This window comes from Equus caballus, chromosome 26, assembly GCF_041296265.1.
Source record: "Equus caballus isolate H_3958 breed thoroughbred chromosome 26, TB-T2T, whole genome shotgun sequence".
Classification (NCBI taxonomy): Eukaryota; Metazoa; Chordata; class Mammalia; order Perissodactyla; family Equidae; genus Equus; species Equus caballus.
Genome location: NC_091709.1, coordinates 22,884,746 through 22,902,721, shown reverse-complemented (window position 1 = coordinate 22,902,721; position 17,976 = coordinate 22,884,746). Strand labels below are relative to the sequence as shown.

The following is a 17,976-nucleotide window of genomic DNA, read 5'->3' as shown; positions in this document are numbered from 1 at the left end:
AGCAGATGAGTACTCCTGCCTATGGAAGAATCATAAAGGAAGTCGCAAATATTTTACTTAAAGGAAAAATGTGCATGATGCTTACAAGTACATTTTTGGAAAGTAATAATATATACTGATCATTTTGTAATGCTCAACTTTCACTGGAAGGCATTTGGCCTTTACTGAAAAATAAGAAAAAGTCAAGTGAGAGGTTATATATCTGTCTCATTGCCTGGCCAAATTAAACCAGGCACAATTCTTTAAGGCTGCTGGCTCCCAACCAGAATTTTTCAAGATTAAGGTTGACGGTTGTTTTATATCCAGCCAAAATTTATTATCTCTAGGAATGATATGTATGTCTTCTCCAATTATGGAAATGCAACATGATCGTGGCTATGTCACATCATAGAAAGAACTAAATTCATTTGTTAATCGTTACCCTGATCCAGCAAACTGATTAAGAAGAAAAGAGCTTCTCTATTGACTGAAAAAAGGCAACACGTAGGCAGCTGACACCCTGTGCAAAAGCACAGAAACTTAAAAGGGAAAGATTTTGAGCTGTGGCAAGAGTACTAGTAGTCCGCAATTCCATCTAAGTGAGAGCCCTACATTTAGGGTTTCCACTGAAAACCAGCCCCATGTAGAGACAGGACACTCCCCCAGCACATGCACATGCCCACACACGCCTCCCTCCCCCACTCCATTGCATGGGCTTGTATACACCGTGAGCTTGGGTGATCATTTTCTCTCAGGAATTTGAATCAAGAGGCAGAGAGAAAATTTGACTATTTTCCATATTTCCTTGAAAGTAGTGCAAGATTTCGATTTGTGGAAAATGGAATAATTCTTCATGGGGGAAATGGTGGCATCAAAGGTGTAGAGCTTGGAATGAGTATAGAAATTGAGGGCAAAGGGAATGGGAAAGAAAAGAAAGAATGCAAAAAAGGCTGATGTGACTTGAGCAGAGGATTTTATATGGGGCTGAGTAAAGAGGAAGGCCTTGCGGGGATTGGGTGACGCCCGCTGAGGAGGAGGTATTCTGCCCAGTGAGCAGTAATACGAGGATCTCTCTACACCATAAAGCAAGAGAGCGGCATCTTCAGAGCAGTGTGCATGAAATCGAATGCAGCAGTGATGTGCAGGAAAGCTGGGGGCAGTGGTCCCTGCAGGAGACCATCTTGAGGGGGTGATGAGTGTCTGGCTGGGACAACCATAGTACAAAACAGAACCTTAATTTGACTCTGTTATTGTTACCTTCTCATTGTTTCATTTCTACATCCTTCTTCTTGACTTTATTCCACTCTTCCATGTTCCCTTTCTATCTCCTATCCTACTATACTTCTTGCTGCTGTTACTCTGTGGTCATGTTTTAAGCAACGTCCACTGTTGCAAAATTTCCTGAGTCATGATTCCCCTCTCCTGAACTACTGTCTTTCTAATCTCACTAGGTGGGTTTTCAAAAATAATTATCTGGAAATATTGTTTTGCATCAGAATACCTTAAAATGTGGGAGGTTGGTGCTTTTTCTAGGATGTAGAAATTCCATCAATTTTCAAAAATCATTAGGCTGTAAAAAAGTCAATTCAATTTTCCAAGATTGTTTTGGCCGTGCGTACATTTTCTCATCCATAAACATGCTTATCAACTTTGCTGCTTCATGTGTCATTAGACTGAAGAATATAACATCTGCTTTTAATAAGTATAAACTAGTGCTAATGCCAGGGAAGCCCAACCATAAAGATGATAGTAAGATTAATAATAAAATAAAGAAAAGAAAATAAGGATATGTCTAACTCTTGGAAAGCTCACTCTTTGATATGTATATAAGTGAGTCTTAGCATTACAAAGGGGTGATTTTAACAATTCCTCTCCAGGTTCATTTAGGCATAAGGTGTCAAATGATTTTATTTTGGCTGCATGACTAAGAGAAGAAAACCAAAATACTGGAGACCAATTGAAAAATAATAATAAATGAAGACAAAAATCACTGATATTTTAATAAAAGTAAACTGGAAATACAGAAGCAATTCACCAAAATTCTGTCCGCAACGTTTTAGAACTTTTGGGTGAGCTCAGGAACAAACTTTATGTTCATTGCATTTATCCATTGTGTAGGCCCACTTCACTTCCTTGGCTACTGTGCATGTGGGTGGGTCTGATTTTCATGGTGAGGTGGTGAGAGGAGGGAGTTTTTGTGGGATTCAGGGAAAGTTGTTTACCGTTCTCAGTTCATCAATGTCCTAATCAGTAAATTGGAGCTAGCCTTTCTCAGTGATCTCAGCAGCACACTATCATAAAGGGACAGGAGTGTTGTCAGCTGGTGCCTCATCAGTCAGAGAGCTGCAGCTACTGTCATTATGATGCTCACCACTCCCTGCTTCCTCCATATAACTCTGGAGACCTTCGATTCTGTTCCAAGTGGTTCTCCCCTGTGAAACTGCGCATGAGTCTTTGATGTCAGGAATGGTAGTGGAGGGACTGTATTTGGCAGAGATATTACTGGATTCACACCCCCTGAGTCAATACAAAAGCTTGAAACTATATCAACAAATTGTGAGGTTGCACAAGGTTGACTTTATGCCCTTGACATTTTTTTTCCTCTTTGTGCCCTATGATTTTGTCTTAGCACTTATAGACATGCAGGTAATATTGAATTTGCTTTTCTTGTCTGTGCTTTTTTCCATTTTGTACACAAAGACAAGCCTTGTCTTCATCTCTGTCAAAACTCCTCTCAAAATTAATTTCTTACAAGGAGTTATTCATGATTAGCCTGACTTACTAACTTTATTGCTACAGTATTCAGAAATGAATTTTGAGCTATATTCAGCTATATTAAGCTCACTTACCTGTTGTCTCCCCATGTGTACTTCAGTTATTGTTTTGGGGTAGGTTCCTGTGTGTACAAATAGTTCCTTCAAGAGTCCCTGAATTCAGGAACTGTGCTATAGGTGTATTAGACCCTCCGGTGTCTCTGCAATGTCCTTTCATCAATGAAGAAACATTGCTGGCTGATGACCTGGGACCAAGACACAGCAGCATCTTCATAGACATGTCTTTTAACAAGACAAAGGTGCTTTAGAGAATCTGGCGGCTTGCTGGCGATTCCTCTAGATGTCTCCCTCAGTCCGGCTCTTGTTCCTCCTGAATGCCACGCTGGATGCTCACCTGACTCTGTCAGCTGCCAGCATTGAGGACATCCTGGAAATGCCGAGCTCTGGGTGTTTTGCTTTTGCTGCCTTTGCTTCAACAGCAGAGCTCACACACTGCCAACGATTTCCATAATATGACAGTTTGTGAGTGTTAATATTACTCAAATTAAAACGCCTGTCTGTTTTCTTGTGCCTAATCCTCATTGATGGCCTGTAGAGTCCTGCGACTGGGCTGTAAAAGTCCCCCCAGTTGTGCAGCTGTTTAATGGCTGTACTTATTCACTGTGGCACTCAGAAATGACAGATCACAGAAAATCAGAAACCCAAATGTCAAAACAGACATTGCAGGTTCCGTGAAAATCCAGAAGGCCAGAACCTTCCTGACTTTTGTTCTCTTAAGTGCATCATTGAAGAGACAGCACAATTTACCTGGGCCACAACCAAAATGCAAATGAGCATGACCTTGCAAATCCTCAGGAGGGCTTTTCTGAAACTGACTAATGGGAATACTAGGGGAGACTGAGCGTGAATCAAACACTGCTTGATCATCTATTACAACGCACCAGACACTGTACTAGGCACTTTCATAGAATTGTCTAATTGTATTAAATCAACTCTCTCTGTTTTTTCCACTTCCTAAATGGGCCTCGTCTTTTCCTGAGGGAGTAACCAGAGCGGTTTGTTGAGAACAAATGTCTTAGGAGCCTCAGAGAATTTTGCTTCACCACATGTGGGCCCTCAAATACAACTGAGAGTGACAATATTGTACCTTAACCCCCAAGGGGCTGGCCCAGTGGCGTAGTGGTTAAGTTCATGCACTCTGCTTCAGTGGCCCAGGGTTTGGAGGTATGGATCCTGGGCATGGACCTAGCACCACTCGTCAAGCCGTGCTGTGGCAGCATCCCACATCAAATAGAAGAAGATTGGCACAGATGTTTGCTCAGCGACAATCTTCCTCAAGCAAAAACAGGAAGATTGGCAACAGATGTTAGCTCAGGGCCAGTCTTTCTCACACACACACACACACAAAAATAATAACCCTCAAGATAAAGTTCATGACTGACAGTTGGTTAAGAGGAAAGATACCAGACGTTATACCAGATATCAGAGCCTTTTGAGAGATTCTCATGTCATAAATTATATTTTTTACATATATGATTTATTTTTAAAAATTCTCTTTATTACAAAAGTAAACAATATATTTATAGAAATGTGAAGCAAAAACAAGAAAAAGCATTTCAACACAGACACAACCTTGTTTAACAATGTATGGGCAGCTATCGCTACATAACTACCACTCTAAAATTGGGAAGTTTAAAATAAGACTCATTTACGTTCCCTCATATGTCTACCAGCCAGCTTGAGGTGAGATGGTCTAGGCTGGGCGTGGCTGGTTTGGTTCCAGCCTCAGGTCTGTGGGTGGACGGGTGGCTGTCCTCCACACATCTTCCATTCTCCTTGGAAGAGTGGGCAAGTCAGGGCATGCTCTTCTGGCAGAGGTGCAAGACAGCAAGTGGCCAACAAGCAAGCGCATTTCGTCTTTGCTTGCATCGCTTCTAGTATCTTATATGTCACAGTTAATCGTATGGCCAATTCTAAAATCAGTGGAACAGTGAAATACATTATTTCCATAGTGAGAAGGAGCAGGAAAGTGAAGATTTCATGAACATTAATCCAAGGTATCTCTATAGGCTCTTCTCTATTTTACCGATAATATAACTATCCTAGAGCACACTATTTTCTTGGATTTGATAATTTACCTAAATGCTGTTTCCAGGCTCCTGCCCTTTCCCATGCCATTCCCTCTGTCTGAAACATCCTTCCAGCTCTCTCTAAATTCTACCTATATTTCAAAATTTCCTTAGTTTCATCTCCTCTGGGAAGAATGGTCTAAGTTCCTCTCCCCATTTTTAATGAGGATTTTAGCATGTTATTTTGAAATTCTCTAATTACATATTTGTCTCCCATGATTGACAGTAAGTTTCTCTAGGGCAGATTTTGGGTCTTAATTCTAATTACCTAGTAAGTTTTTGGTGAATTGACATGAAAGCACATAGCACATGACCTGTGTATGTTCTTTCCTTCTCTGGTTGTCACCTATAACCATTTTCCAAGTAATTTAAGGGGACACATAGAAATATTCCCAAAATAATAAAGACAGTGCCTCCCATCTGCATAGAGCTTTAGGGTTTATAAGGTGCATCTATAGTCACATAATTTGTTGAGACAAGAAACCTCTCTCTGTCCTCAGTTTCCACATTTTTCCTCATCTCTCTCATTATCCTCTGTTAAATCTGTCCTTTGACTTCATCGTGCTTATCTGTCTCCTGTCTTGGTCTTTGATTCTAGTATTGACAAGTGATGATGGCAAAATCACAAAACCGTGAGAACTTGAGATTTTTAATCTCAGTTGGGCTCTGAAAGAATGTCATTTGAGAATCTTGTATCTTGTCAACAGTTTTTTCCAGTCTTCTCAGCTGCTACTATATTTCCTTATAGCAATTTTAGTCCTCTAACTCATGTCTAACTTGTTTTCTTTTTCCAAATTATTAATAGCTTCTTGGAGAAAAAAGGAATTGTAGGAGTCATCTATGTTGTCCTTATCCAAAAAACGTATGCAGTTGCCAGACACACCATTTTCTCCTTTGCCCTGGTGCTTTGTTTTCCTTGTCCTTGAATCTCCATGCCTTCCATCCCTCTCAGATGCTCTTCATCCGCAATTAGTTCACTGTCTCTTCTTTACGACACTCATTTTATTTTATTTATTTATTTTTTTGAGGAAGATTAGCCCTGAGCTAACTACTGCCAATCCTCCTCTTTTTACTGAGGAAGACTGGCCCTGAGCTAACATCCATGCCCATCTTCCTCTACTTTATACATGGGACGCCTACCACAGCATGGCTTTTGCCATGTGCTGCCATGTCCGCACCCGGGATCCAAACCCGTGAACTCCGGGCCACCGAGAAGCGGAACGTGTGAACTTAACTGCTGCACCACTGGGAAGGCCCACGACACTCATTTTAGCATCTGCGGTACCTGTTACACTATAGTTTTATGTCAGTCCCACAGCAGCCCAGTCACTATTGCCCCAACCAGGATGCGGCCTGGAGTGAGGAGAAGTGATAATCCCTTGCTCAGCATTGGTGCATGGCCAGAGGATGAGATAGAAAGCAAGGACAGAAATACAGAAAGTGTCTATTCAAACTTTTAAGGCAGAGGTGCCTGTGCCAAAGGCCAGATCCAGGGATCAATAGTTGCAAAAGACAAGTACAAACCATGCTAAGGTACACTGGATTATCAGGCCAGCTGTTGGGGAATATTTGGGGGCTATTGCCCATTTGTGGGGTACTCAGCATTTCTTTTATCAAAGTGTATACATGCATTGCACTCATCCATTACAAGACCAGACTCAGAGTGTACGAGGAGTAGTGCATCATAGACACTTGACTGACTGAGTGAATTGAGTATGACAGGTATTATTATTTCCTTTTTTAATGAGTAGAATTAGTACTTTATTCAAAGACTCAAAACAAGGACTTGGAAGGGCCCCACTCAAACCCAAGTCTTTATTCAAGCTAGTTCTTTCCATATCATTTGGAACTAAGTTTTGAATTTACTCCGGAGAAAAACTCTGTCAATGAGATACAACTCTCTATTATCCTCCCTTCCCGCTTTGTACTTTTTCCACCAACATTTTATAATCTTCTTAAATATATCATGGTAGGCGCATCTCAAGAATGGTACGATGTGTTTATGCAAAATCCCAGAGTCTCACAAAAATGTCACAATAGACACGTAAGGACATAGCCACACACTCTGACCTGGATCCGTCTCTTGCTTTAGAGCGCATGTTAGAGCTTTGTCCCATTGGCAGACACGGGCAGGCGATTTCAAAGCCAAGGTGCTTTTGTTTTACTTATTGATTTCTTTCAAGAGAAACTTTTCTTTACCGTCTGCTTTATCTGCCTTTTGTTTCCCTGACTTTCTTTTTTATTTTGAAGTAACTCCACTGGAGTGATTTTTAATTCACTCTACTCAATTTTCAGAAAAGATGTAGTGATATAATTTGACTTACGTTACATTTTAAGAAAGAGGAATTAAACTCCACATTATTTGCTCAAACTTTTCCTTTTGCCTGAAATGATATGTTAGTCTGAGACGTTTGACAACATTTCACTCAATTTTTAAAATCAATTCAAACGATTTCTCCTTTGTCCCACTCAAGTAATCTCTACTCTTTTTGTTCAGACCATCAGTACAATACTTTTTTTTTTTTTTTTTGTGAGGAAGATTGGCCCTGAGCTAACATCTGTTGCCAATCTTCCTCTTTGTGCTTGAGGAGGATTGTAGCTGAGCCAACATCTGTGCCAGTCTTCCTCTGTTTTATGTGGGATGAAGCCACAGTGTGGCTTGATGAGTGGTGACAGGTCCATGCCTGGGATCCGAACCTGCAAACCCTGGGTGGCCAAAGCAGAGCATGCAAACTTAACCACTACACCATCCAGCCAGCCCCAGTTCAGTACTCTTTCTAGTGCATTTGACTAAATCATGTGTTTATCTGTTTCCTATGTAGACTATGTTTTTGTTTAAAATATAGCATTGTGGCTTTGTGTAGCCAGCACTTAGTACATTCATGTTAAATAAATTGATGGGGGCTGAAGTCTAAAGGGAGATATTAAGAAAATACATGCAAGAGGAAGGCGCATTGGTGAAATCCAGTTAACATCCATAGTGAGTTTGTAGGCCACAAGTGATCACAAGCTGTCACTGTTAGGAGCCCGGGAAAAATAAAAAGAACTGGAATGAAGACATTGGTTTTCTTCCTGAAGTGATCACCTGCTGATTGCACCATCCTGGAAAAATGAGTAAAAAAATCAATTTTGAGTTAATGTGTTGAGAGTAGGCCTGGAGAACAATGCTCATTTCTGTCACTAAGGCTGATTGAGAGTGTGATCAGTACTCGGGCAGAAAATCACTCCGAATTACCTGAAAATTTATTATTATCCAAGCCCCAAATAAGGCCTAGTTTAATGCAATAGGAAGTACATTTCAAATAGATTCATTTATCTATCCATCTGCCTCATTCTAATTTACAATTTGCAATTATAAGCATTTCATTAATCAGTTAACAAGGCATATTTATAAGGCACATTAATTTATAGGTTACAACAGTAAACTGACGTATTTTAAAGACAACCTTGGTATTTTAGCAAGGGAAAGCTAATGCTGTTTATCTCAGTGCTTGGTTTTATATTAAAGTGTTGGATTGGGAATTAGATTTAAGATGCAAATCAACCATTATGTTAATAAGTGCGTAGTTTATTATTAACAGTTTAAAGAGGTGAATTGTTGTTGATTGAGTCTGTATGATATATGATAGATGTAACATGAATATCAACATTTAAAAATACACAGGCAATAGAAGAATATGATTAAAGAATTAATCTTTCATGTTAGCATTTGGCTTTCTCCCTTTGTCATCTCTGTAAAATGTGATCATAATATCTTGACTATTGCTAAGAATCAAGTTTTAAAACACGTAATCCGGAGAAATGATTCAATTTTTAAGTTTGTAGAGGCATTTACAGTCAACTATTCTATAGTGTTTAAGTTACTGAAGAAGCATTTTGGAAAAGAGAACGTCATCCTGGTTTCCTGCACCTGTGAATTATAGGTGAACGATTATCCTAAGCAAATGGATACTCTTTCAATTTAATCACCTGTAAGCCTTCTTTTCTTGGTCTGAAAGTCTGCTGCTGCCAGGATAATTTTGAATCACTTTGTATATGAGTTTGCTCTTCAAGTTCTCAGTCATTAAATTGAGCCAAAAGCCAAATCTTAGAACCTTGGATGGTTTCTGTTGTTACATTTTTCACCTTTCTCTGTCTTTCTGAACCAAAACAGAGTTCTCAGTCACTTTTACCAAACGTGACATTGACCATCTCATTAAGCGTAAAAAATATTATCGGTAGCTTAATCAGTGTTTGCTGAAACTCCCATGTCCTAACGGCTAATCCAAAACCTCATGATTCAATGGCAAATCTTACCTGGTTATAACCTGACTACCATTCTAAAGGGGGCCGGAAACATGTAAATCTGATTTTATGTTTTCTGTCGAGCGGTGTTGCATACGATCAGCTTCTAGTGCCAGGAGCTTTAGCAAAAACTATTGATTAGCTTTCGGATAATGCTACGGGTAGTAAAATGTTGAATTTTGCTGCAGGGAAAATGTGTCTTGTCAAATAATAATCAACAGCCAATTCATGTGTGTATTTGAGGAGAGAATTCACATTTAGCAGGTCATAAACCAACATAGACATTAATATTGACTCGAATATTCTTACTAGTTTTGGACACATCGCACACATTCTTAGAAATACCTTGGCTTTGGATATTTACTCACATTAATATTGTTATATGCCTTCCTTCAATTAAAAGCTACTCTAAAGACAACTAATGTTCATGCTGTCCAGTTTCCCACCTGTGAAGGAAAATGGCCAAGGTTTAAAACCATGCTGAATGTACTATCAAGTCAAGCAGTATCCACTGAAGAATGTTAAGACATTATCTCAGAGGCCACAGCTTCAGTGGGAGGTCACTGGGAGACGACCCTCCTTGGAGCTGCATTCAGGCAATGAACGGGCCTGGGACTGCAGGCGTGTCACTCTGCTCTGGATTCCAGTCAGCACAAAGTGAAGAGTCTGTACTAGATTATCTCCAAAGTCATTTCCAGTTCCAGGAAAACAAATAATTTTCCAAACTCATAAATTCTAATTTTCAAGCTATTAGACCCCTCCTCACTTTTTCTCTTAAATTATTTGGTGCATTTTAGGAGTTCCAATGTAGCGATTAGTCATTAAAGTGATTACCGACTTCAGCCCTGGTTGACTTGATTTTGACAACTTATTTCTTTGTGACCTTTTCTTCCTAACTTAAGCAAAGCATAACCAGATTTCATGTGTTACATAAGGGAATGAATATGTGAGTAAACTAAACAAAAAATATCTGGTACTCATAACCAAGACCTCCTCTCAGAAAGGCCATGTTGTGCCTTAAAGCTGTGTTTTGATAATCCAGAAATGTGGAGAGCGATGGGTAGGAGTGGAATATTCAGATAGCTACATAATTAATTCACACACCACAACCAAGCTGGAATCTTTATTTTTCAAAAGCTTTTGAATAAAGGTCTGAATTACTACCATTTTACCTCTAGAGAACAGAACACTCTCTTAATATTATAAGCTATTTCATTAAATAGCACTTAATACCTACAATAAACTATATTGCAAATGGCTAAGCAAAGAATATAGATTTAGGGCAGCTTATGACCTTGTCATTATCTGGTACAAAGGAAGAAGGCAATTTCTTTGTGTATAATTGCATTTAAATTTTATGCCATAACAGTTGAAATGAGAATTGTTAGTCATTTAAAGAGGCACTTTAAAGATTAATTTAATGACACATACTTGAGCTATTTAAGGAGGCCTAAAAAATAATAAAAGGGAGTTTTATTTGGAAAAATCCCTCATTTCTTTGCAGCCCATATCAGAATCTATTACTGCAGCTTTGTGCTGGATGAATAGATTTGTGTGGGTGGAAGAGAGGAGAGAAGGGGGCTGGCATTTACCCAGAGGCCTTTCCATTTTCTAAAATTGAAAATCTTCTCAGTCACCAGAAATTAAGTTTAATTTAAATCATTTGGTATCATATATCTAAAAACAATAACTAAACTGAAAAGGGAAAAAAAGACAAAATGAGAGTAAGAAAAAGTGGCAAAGAGCTGAGAATCTCTTCTAAAACAAATAAACAAAACACTAAACTGAAATCATGAAGCTCTTAAGGCAGTGTGTTAGTAATTTAGGTTGTTACGCATGCACCGGCCAAGCTCCAAATTATAAGGTGCATTTGGACTGCACCCTCCGTCAGGGTTATGGAACTTTCCCCTTTGTTCTGCAGCTGACTTTCTGAGATACCTGGAACAAACTTCAAGGAAATGTAAAAGGGAGACAATTGGTGGGGTTGGTAATTTGAGGAGTAAAGAGGAAGGATGGGAGGCAGTGGAAGGTTGGGGGCAGGGAAAATCTGCATTGTACAGAGACCTGAAAGGAGAGAGAAAAATGGAGAGGTGTGGCATAATTGGGAAAAAGGAAAAGTGATTCAGATGCTTTTGGGTTCTTGACATCTGCACACTCCAGAAGACTTAGAAAAAAAGCAACAGTGGGAGCCTATGAGTTAAACTATTTCTTTCTAGAGAGAATTTACTAAACTTGGAAATTAGGAAATTAGGCTTACTTGGAATCACCATTATTATTTCGTTGGCAATGTGAGACCCTACTTAACTTGTTTATGGTCTATAAATACTATTTTCAACGTCACAGGTTTTGACTACTTCCATTTAGTTAAAACTACCTTTATTAGGACATTGTAAAGTATACGGGAATTGAAATGAAATCATCTGTCATTTCAGTGGGAGTTTTAGTCTGCTTGTGTGTTACTAAATATCTAACTTCAATATCTGAGTTTAACACTCTGAATTAAGTATCATGCTTTATTTTAAAGCAATGTAATAATATAACATTCGTACTCTACTGGCTTTGAATTAGTAAAATATAAATGGTCTGGGCTCAAGCTTACTTTGCAGAGCATATTCTTTCTTATGAATATTACCAATCAATGGGGCAAAAAATTTGCTAAGGAAAAATTTTATATCCTCAGAGAATTTTCTTCAAAGACATCAAAACACTTCAAAAGTGCGCACTCCACTAAGAACAATCATTATACTAATTAGAGATCATTTAAATAGATTCTTCACATAGGTTTGTAAGGGTCTTACTGGGTCCTGTTAGTCTAGTCGAGTTGGTGTATATGACAATAAGGAATGCTTTTGCTGCCTTTTAAATAGGTCACTGTGGCAAATGCTGTAATTTGCTTACTCAATATCTATTTTCCTGTTCTTATTGTTAGCAAAACATGAATTTTGTTTGATGAAGCAATTTCTCTAGGTATATATTCTCTTTCCTAACTTTCTTTGCTGCCAGGCTTGGCCATGTGCATGGTTCTAATGGTTTTAAAGGGTAAAATCTAACTAACGAGATTGAAATGAATGTCTACAAGAGCTTCTGGGAAAGCTTTATCTTTCTTATGAAAGGGTGAAGCAGCTGGTACTACTATTTATGTTTCTATTTTCTTTTCTCTTCTTTTCTTTTGCAGTGTTGATATGATGTCTGGAGCTGGAGCATGAGCTGGAGCATATAACCATGAGATGACAAGCAAAAAGATAAAAGTCAACACTGTTAAAATGGTGGAGAAGAATGGAAAGAGCCTTGGTCCCTGATGGCCTCTCAGAATAGCTAAACTAATGCTGGAAAATGCCTACCTTTGAACTTATTGTTATTTAACAAAAGTAAATTGTATTTGCTTGTCATTTTGTCACTTATAATCAAATCCACTCTTAAGTACAACTTAAATATTAAGAAGTATGTTTTTGTGTGTATGAATGTATATGCCTTTTAGTTTTTCCTCTTCCATTTATTATGAATGATGAGGTTTGCTTCAATATATAAATGTAGATTTCTTCTCATGCCCAGCTACCATTGGAAGTTTTCAGGGAGAAAAATGGAGAAAGAAAAGGTGAAAACAAAAACGACAGAAAAGAAGAGGTTGTGGGAAAGAAGTGTAGGAAGCGTTATCTTGAAAGAAAAACTAGAAGTAAATTTTAAAAAGAGACAAATTTAAAGTACAATAGTAAACTTGAAAATGTAATATAAATATAATGTATATGCCTAATTATCTGCATTAGTCTCTGTGTGTATTAATTTATTCAAAAATATTTTTAAATGACTATGATAACATTGATTTGCAAAGATGTGCATTTCTGGAAGAATGTGATGAAGCTCAGAGGAATGAAGGCACATCTGATGATGTGTGTGCATGTTTCCACAAGATGTGTCTGCCCACTCTATGGAGGCTCTCTTTTGAGAATTCTCAGCCATATCATAGTTTTCTCCAACTTGTCAAAGTGAACTGTGTATGTAAAAGAAAAGTGCTCCTTGGGGTGAGCAGGGTGATACATGAGGCCTCAAAAACTCAGGTGATACCAGCCTGAAAGATGGCGCTGTGTGGGACATGCTTTGCAGACTCTCAGAGCAATGTCTTCCTTCCATGATGCCAGGATGGGACAGGCCTGGTGACCAGTGTGCACCAAACTTTTAAAAGAGAAAAGAACTGAATTGTACATTTGTTGGTGAAAATTAATGTTATTCTTACAGCATTTATAATTTGAAAATAAAGGGGGAGATAAATTGTATTTGAAAAGGCCCTACATAGTCAATCTTGTCACTTCCTTCAGAAAAAAATATGTATTCCTCTAATTCCTTCCCTCCCATATATCCTCACCTCGTCACCTCTAGGAGAAGTGTACTCCGAAAATTCTTTTAATGGATGTATACATAATATACATTTATTGCCAAAAACACAGAAATTTATTTTTTAAAATTTACCTATCCTCAGAGGTATACACTGGGTACATTTTTGTGTATTTCCTTTCAATCATGTGTCTGCATGTCTATTTATCTCTCTTTTCTTATCCTCACAAAATTGTATCCTACTGTATATACTGATTTGTATCAGGCTTATTTCTTATAATTTTGTATCATGATTGTGTGCTTGGAGAAGTGTATTTCCATAGGTTCAGGGGCATTTTCTGGGAAACAAAGTAACGAAGAGTCTTTCACACTCCAGTAACTAAATGAAAGGGGGAGGCAGGTAGAAAGAGGGATGCATGTTAAATATAGAAACCACAAATAATTGAATGATGCTGGTAATAAACAAGTCATTAGTCTCGACTAGGGCTTGCAAACTGATGGCTTGTCAGCCACATCTGGCCTACAGATGTTTTTGGTTTAGTTTATAAAGTGTTGGTTTTTTCAAAAATTGAGTTGGTGGCCAAATTTATAAATTGATAGATTTCATGTATGAAACCTAATGTTACATTTTTGAAAAGCCAGAAGAATTGACAAATCAAGGGCCATATTCCTACATGGCACACATTGGCTGGAAGCAATAGTGAATACTAAGTGAAATGGAGTGTGTGTTCTCTTGTCTACGCATTATGTTATGGTCAACCTGGCTTCTACAGGCCTTTGCAAAACTAGGGGCAAGTCTAGATGCAGTTTCTTCGAAATTGTTTATTAATTATCATTACTGTTTTCATGAGAGCATAACCTCTTCTTGCGTCCAACTAGACAGCAGATCGGGGATGAGTTCTTCTTCTGTGTGGCCATCACGTCTTACTGACTTACATTAGAGGTTCTCAGTAAATACTTGGAAATGGCCATACTCTTTGATGGACAAGAAATTTTAGTCTAAAATATTTTAGCACAGGATATGATAAATTGAAAGTATATTTTAAAATATCATATTCTCAAATGAGCAACATAATAGCAGTAACAAGTTACAGCTTCCATCAATTTTCTTTATGTATTTATTGAACTAATGAGAGGTCTCATTGAAAATGATTTTCATTTAAACAAAAACTCTAGTTTTATAGTCAACTTGCCAAAAGAACAGGTCTTCTTTTCATGCTAGGCGCATATGGGTGGTGGGGGTAAAGAGTATGGCAGGAGGGCTATTAAAAATTGTAATTTGTAAGCAATATAGCAGGGTTGACCTTTGTATCAAATGTTACATCTAGTCCTTCTGAGATGAAGATCATATTCCCAAGTAAATAAAGGTATTCATCAGAATGAACTATAGAGTTTCTGTACTGCTTTATAACATCCAAACAAAGGAGGAATACAAGATATAAGACCAAAGAATGCCCTATGGAGCCTTAGAAATTAAAAACAATCTCATAGGAGTAATGGTTTTTAAAATTCACATATGGATAATGATTTGGAATAGTTGAAAACTTCCTCATGTCTTATGGCCCTCTTGACTCCTTCTAAAGTTTCATGCCCTCACTGTGGAAGAAGAGCGAACTGAGGGAGAAAGGGATTTTCTTTATATTCAGATCATTCATTTTAAATGCACACAATATGTTTCCCATTTCCCGTTTTGTGAAATCTACTTCTTTTTTCAGCTGCCATATTCTTGTAGGCAGAAACATAAAGGGATCTCTTTGGGACCACTGACCTTGACTTATTGGTTATCTAGGTCTCTACTGAGCACCATTTGTTTTTTACTCTTACCAGATGCAGATATCAGAATTTAATGGGAAAAGAAAAACAAGGATTGAGAGGACAAGAGACAAGAGAGGATACGAGAGCAGTATATAGGTGGTAGAGTTAGGCTGGGGGTTGTGTCTTCTTAAGACAATATGGGACTCAGAAATGACCTTTTGCTTCATTAATATGTTGTCAAGAAGGGCTTGGATCTAAAGACCAGACCTTCAGCAATTTGATTTCTCCAAAGCACTTTGCCATATTTAATGGCTTTCAACGAGTCAATAACCTTAGCAGTTCTGTAGTCCTCAAGCGTACGGTATTGTGATGAGGCAAAACACACACTATTCAGCATACCAGTCAGGTATTGTTGACAAAATGCACAGAAATATTTATTAAAATTATAATGGAGTACTTATTCACCTCAAATTATCTATGTATAGGTATATATCTTAGAAGAAAATGCCATCATAAGCAAGATTTCAAGAAATATGCCTTGTGGGCACAGATTGATGCCTTTCTATATGCAGTCTGTATTTTGAGATTAATTTCTGTCCACAAAGTTTACTTCCAAAGCTATATTATGATGGCATTAAATCACCCTCAACTTTCGGTGTTTAGAAGCCTTCAGCTTCTTACAATCATGTCTTCACCAGCATATGCACAACTCTAAGCAACTTCAGTACTTCTTCCAGCAGAAGAATAACTTGAAATGATGTCAAAATTGGTCTCTCAGTCCACACTATTGCAACCAGCTGGCTTCAATCCTTGGCTATCTGGGCAACAAACTGGTTAATCAATTTATCAGAAAGAAAAGCCTTTAACGTCTTCATCGGGAAGATATGTCTACCCTCCTGCCTTGTGGTAAGCTTTCAAAGTTTAAAAATCATTGTTTTTAAAAAATCAGGACATAATTATCTGGGTCCCGCATATTGTGCACCACAAATGTATACCAAGCTTTTGTCAAATCACCAGATAAGACCACAAATGGAGTTCTCCACTCCAGCCTCAGTGATGGTTAGGAGATGCAAATTGGAGCAGAGGTGAGAGAAAGGTAGCAGAAAGCAGAGAGAGAGAGAGAACAACAGAAAGGTGAACTGGGAGGGAATTGGGAATCAAGGCCACCACTAGTGTTCATGGTCCCTCAGGTAAATGTTTTTGTAGTCACCCACCTATATATGCAAATTGATTACAAAAATTGATGATCCCATGTGAAGAATAGTGATTGTCAATGATTTAAAATAATGGAGTTGGGAAGTGGTACTTATTTGTTTATTGTCCAGTCAGTACATGTGAAGATTCATTATTGGGTCCAGCACCATCCCTTTATGTTCAGGCCTAGGAACCATTTTTTATGCTCCTTGTTTTCAAATGCATCACTCTTGACCAGTTTTATTTCTCCCACCATGAGAGAAGGATAGCAATGCTGTTTTACTCAGTGTCTTGGCTCTTTGGATCCTGTTTGTATTGAAGCAATACCCTCACACCACTTATTTGCAGAGTACATCATCACTTACAGTGCTGCATCATCCATCATGGTGCCTGTAAATAGTAGCCTCCATTGCCTGTCTCAGAAGTTGTACTGTGCTTTTTGATGATGACCACAAGTGTAGATCTTACCCAGAGTGTGCACGGAACTGGGAATTGTCATTTGTTTTCTGAAGGTCATGTTATATTTTTCATTTGGAATTTAATAGTGTAATCATGGATCAACATATCTTCCAATCATGTCTTCTCTTGAAGTCTTTAGTCCATAATCACTGAATTTCTAGACTGTAATCTCTTTCATTGTTGACTCCATCCCTGCTTCCCACATATAACCACAAGCAAAGGGGATAGGCAGAGGATCCTCGGTTGGAGGGATAAGAATGATTCCTTTTGTACAAGAAATGTCTGTCCCTTGTCAGCCATGTGTTAAGACCAATCCAGGAGAGCATGGCATCACTACATCCATCAGCAACAAATGAGACCATCAATGGTCCATTAACGTTAAGGAGAAAATAATCTCAAAGTCCTCAGAGGACATGGGGTGGCAACTCCTGGAGGACTACCTGATATGTAGTGTGGAGCCTCACAGGGGTTGAGGTGACTGCTCCAAATGACAGTGGTAGGAGGAACACAGGACAAAGGATGTGTTGTCACCCTTGCTGCCCACGGGTGCTGTAGACTGGAGGCTGCACTACAGTCAGAACAGAGATCTTCGTAAGTCATCACATGGACCCACTTGTGGCTCAAGGCCAAGGACTGGCAATGAACATGGGGAGTCTTAAACCTTAAACTCTTCCTGTGCCAATGTTAGTGACAGTCACTCAAATTCTATCTGTCACACTATTCTGGCTGTCCAATTTCATACAACCACGCAAAAGAAAAACACACCCCAACATTCTGGTCAGTACGAGTGATCCGCTTGCTACGTTGCACTCTTGGAACTAAGGTCTGGGTGGGGCTTGAGGACAGCTCTATCAGCAGAGTCCTAGAGATCCCCATCACATCTGGTCTACCCTACCCACTGGTTAGAGGATTGCAAAGTGCTCTCGAGAAGAATTCAGGCTCAGGTGCCCCAACAGAAAGCACTAAAATACGAAGCACAAGTGGGAGGCTTGGAAAATTTCAAGGATGGAACTCCAAAGCACAGGACTTCCTTAGTCCCAAGCTAGGGCAGGGGCCTGGCTTGCCTGGGTTAA

General features: G+C 38.7%; 1 long non-coding RNA gene across 2 annotated transcripts in view; it reads left to right on the top strand.

The window, feature by feature from the left end:
- Positions 1–13,445, top strand: part of LOC111770759 (uncharacterized) — a 90,109-nt gene extending 76,664 nt beyond the window's left edge. For both annotated transcript variants that reach the window (XR_011432987.1, XR_011432988.1), the window contains exon 9: positions 12,342–13,445. This is a non-coding gene — a long non-coding RNA (uncharacterized lncRNA). The remainder of the gene's footprint in view (positions 1–12,341) is intronic.
- The last annotated feature ends 4,531 nt before the right edge of the window (positions 13,446–17,976 follow it).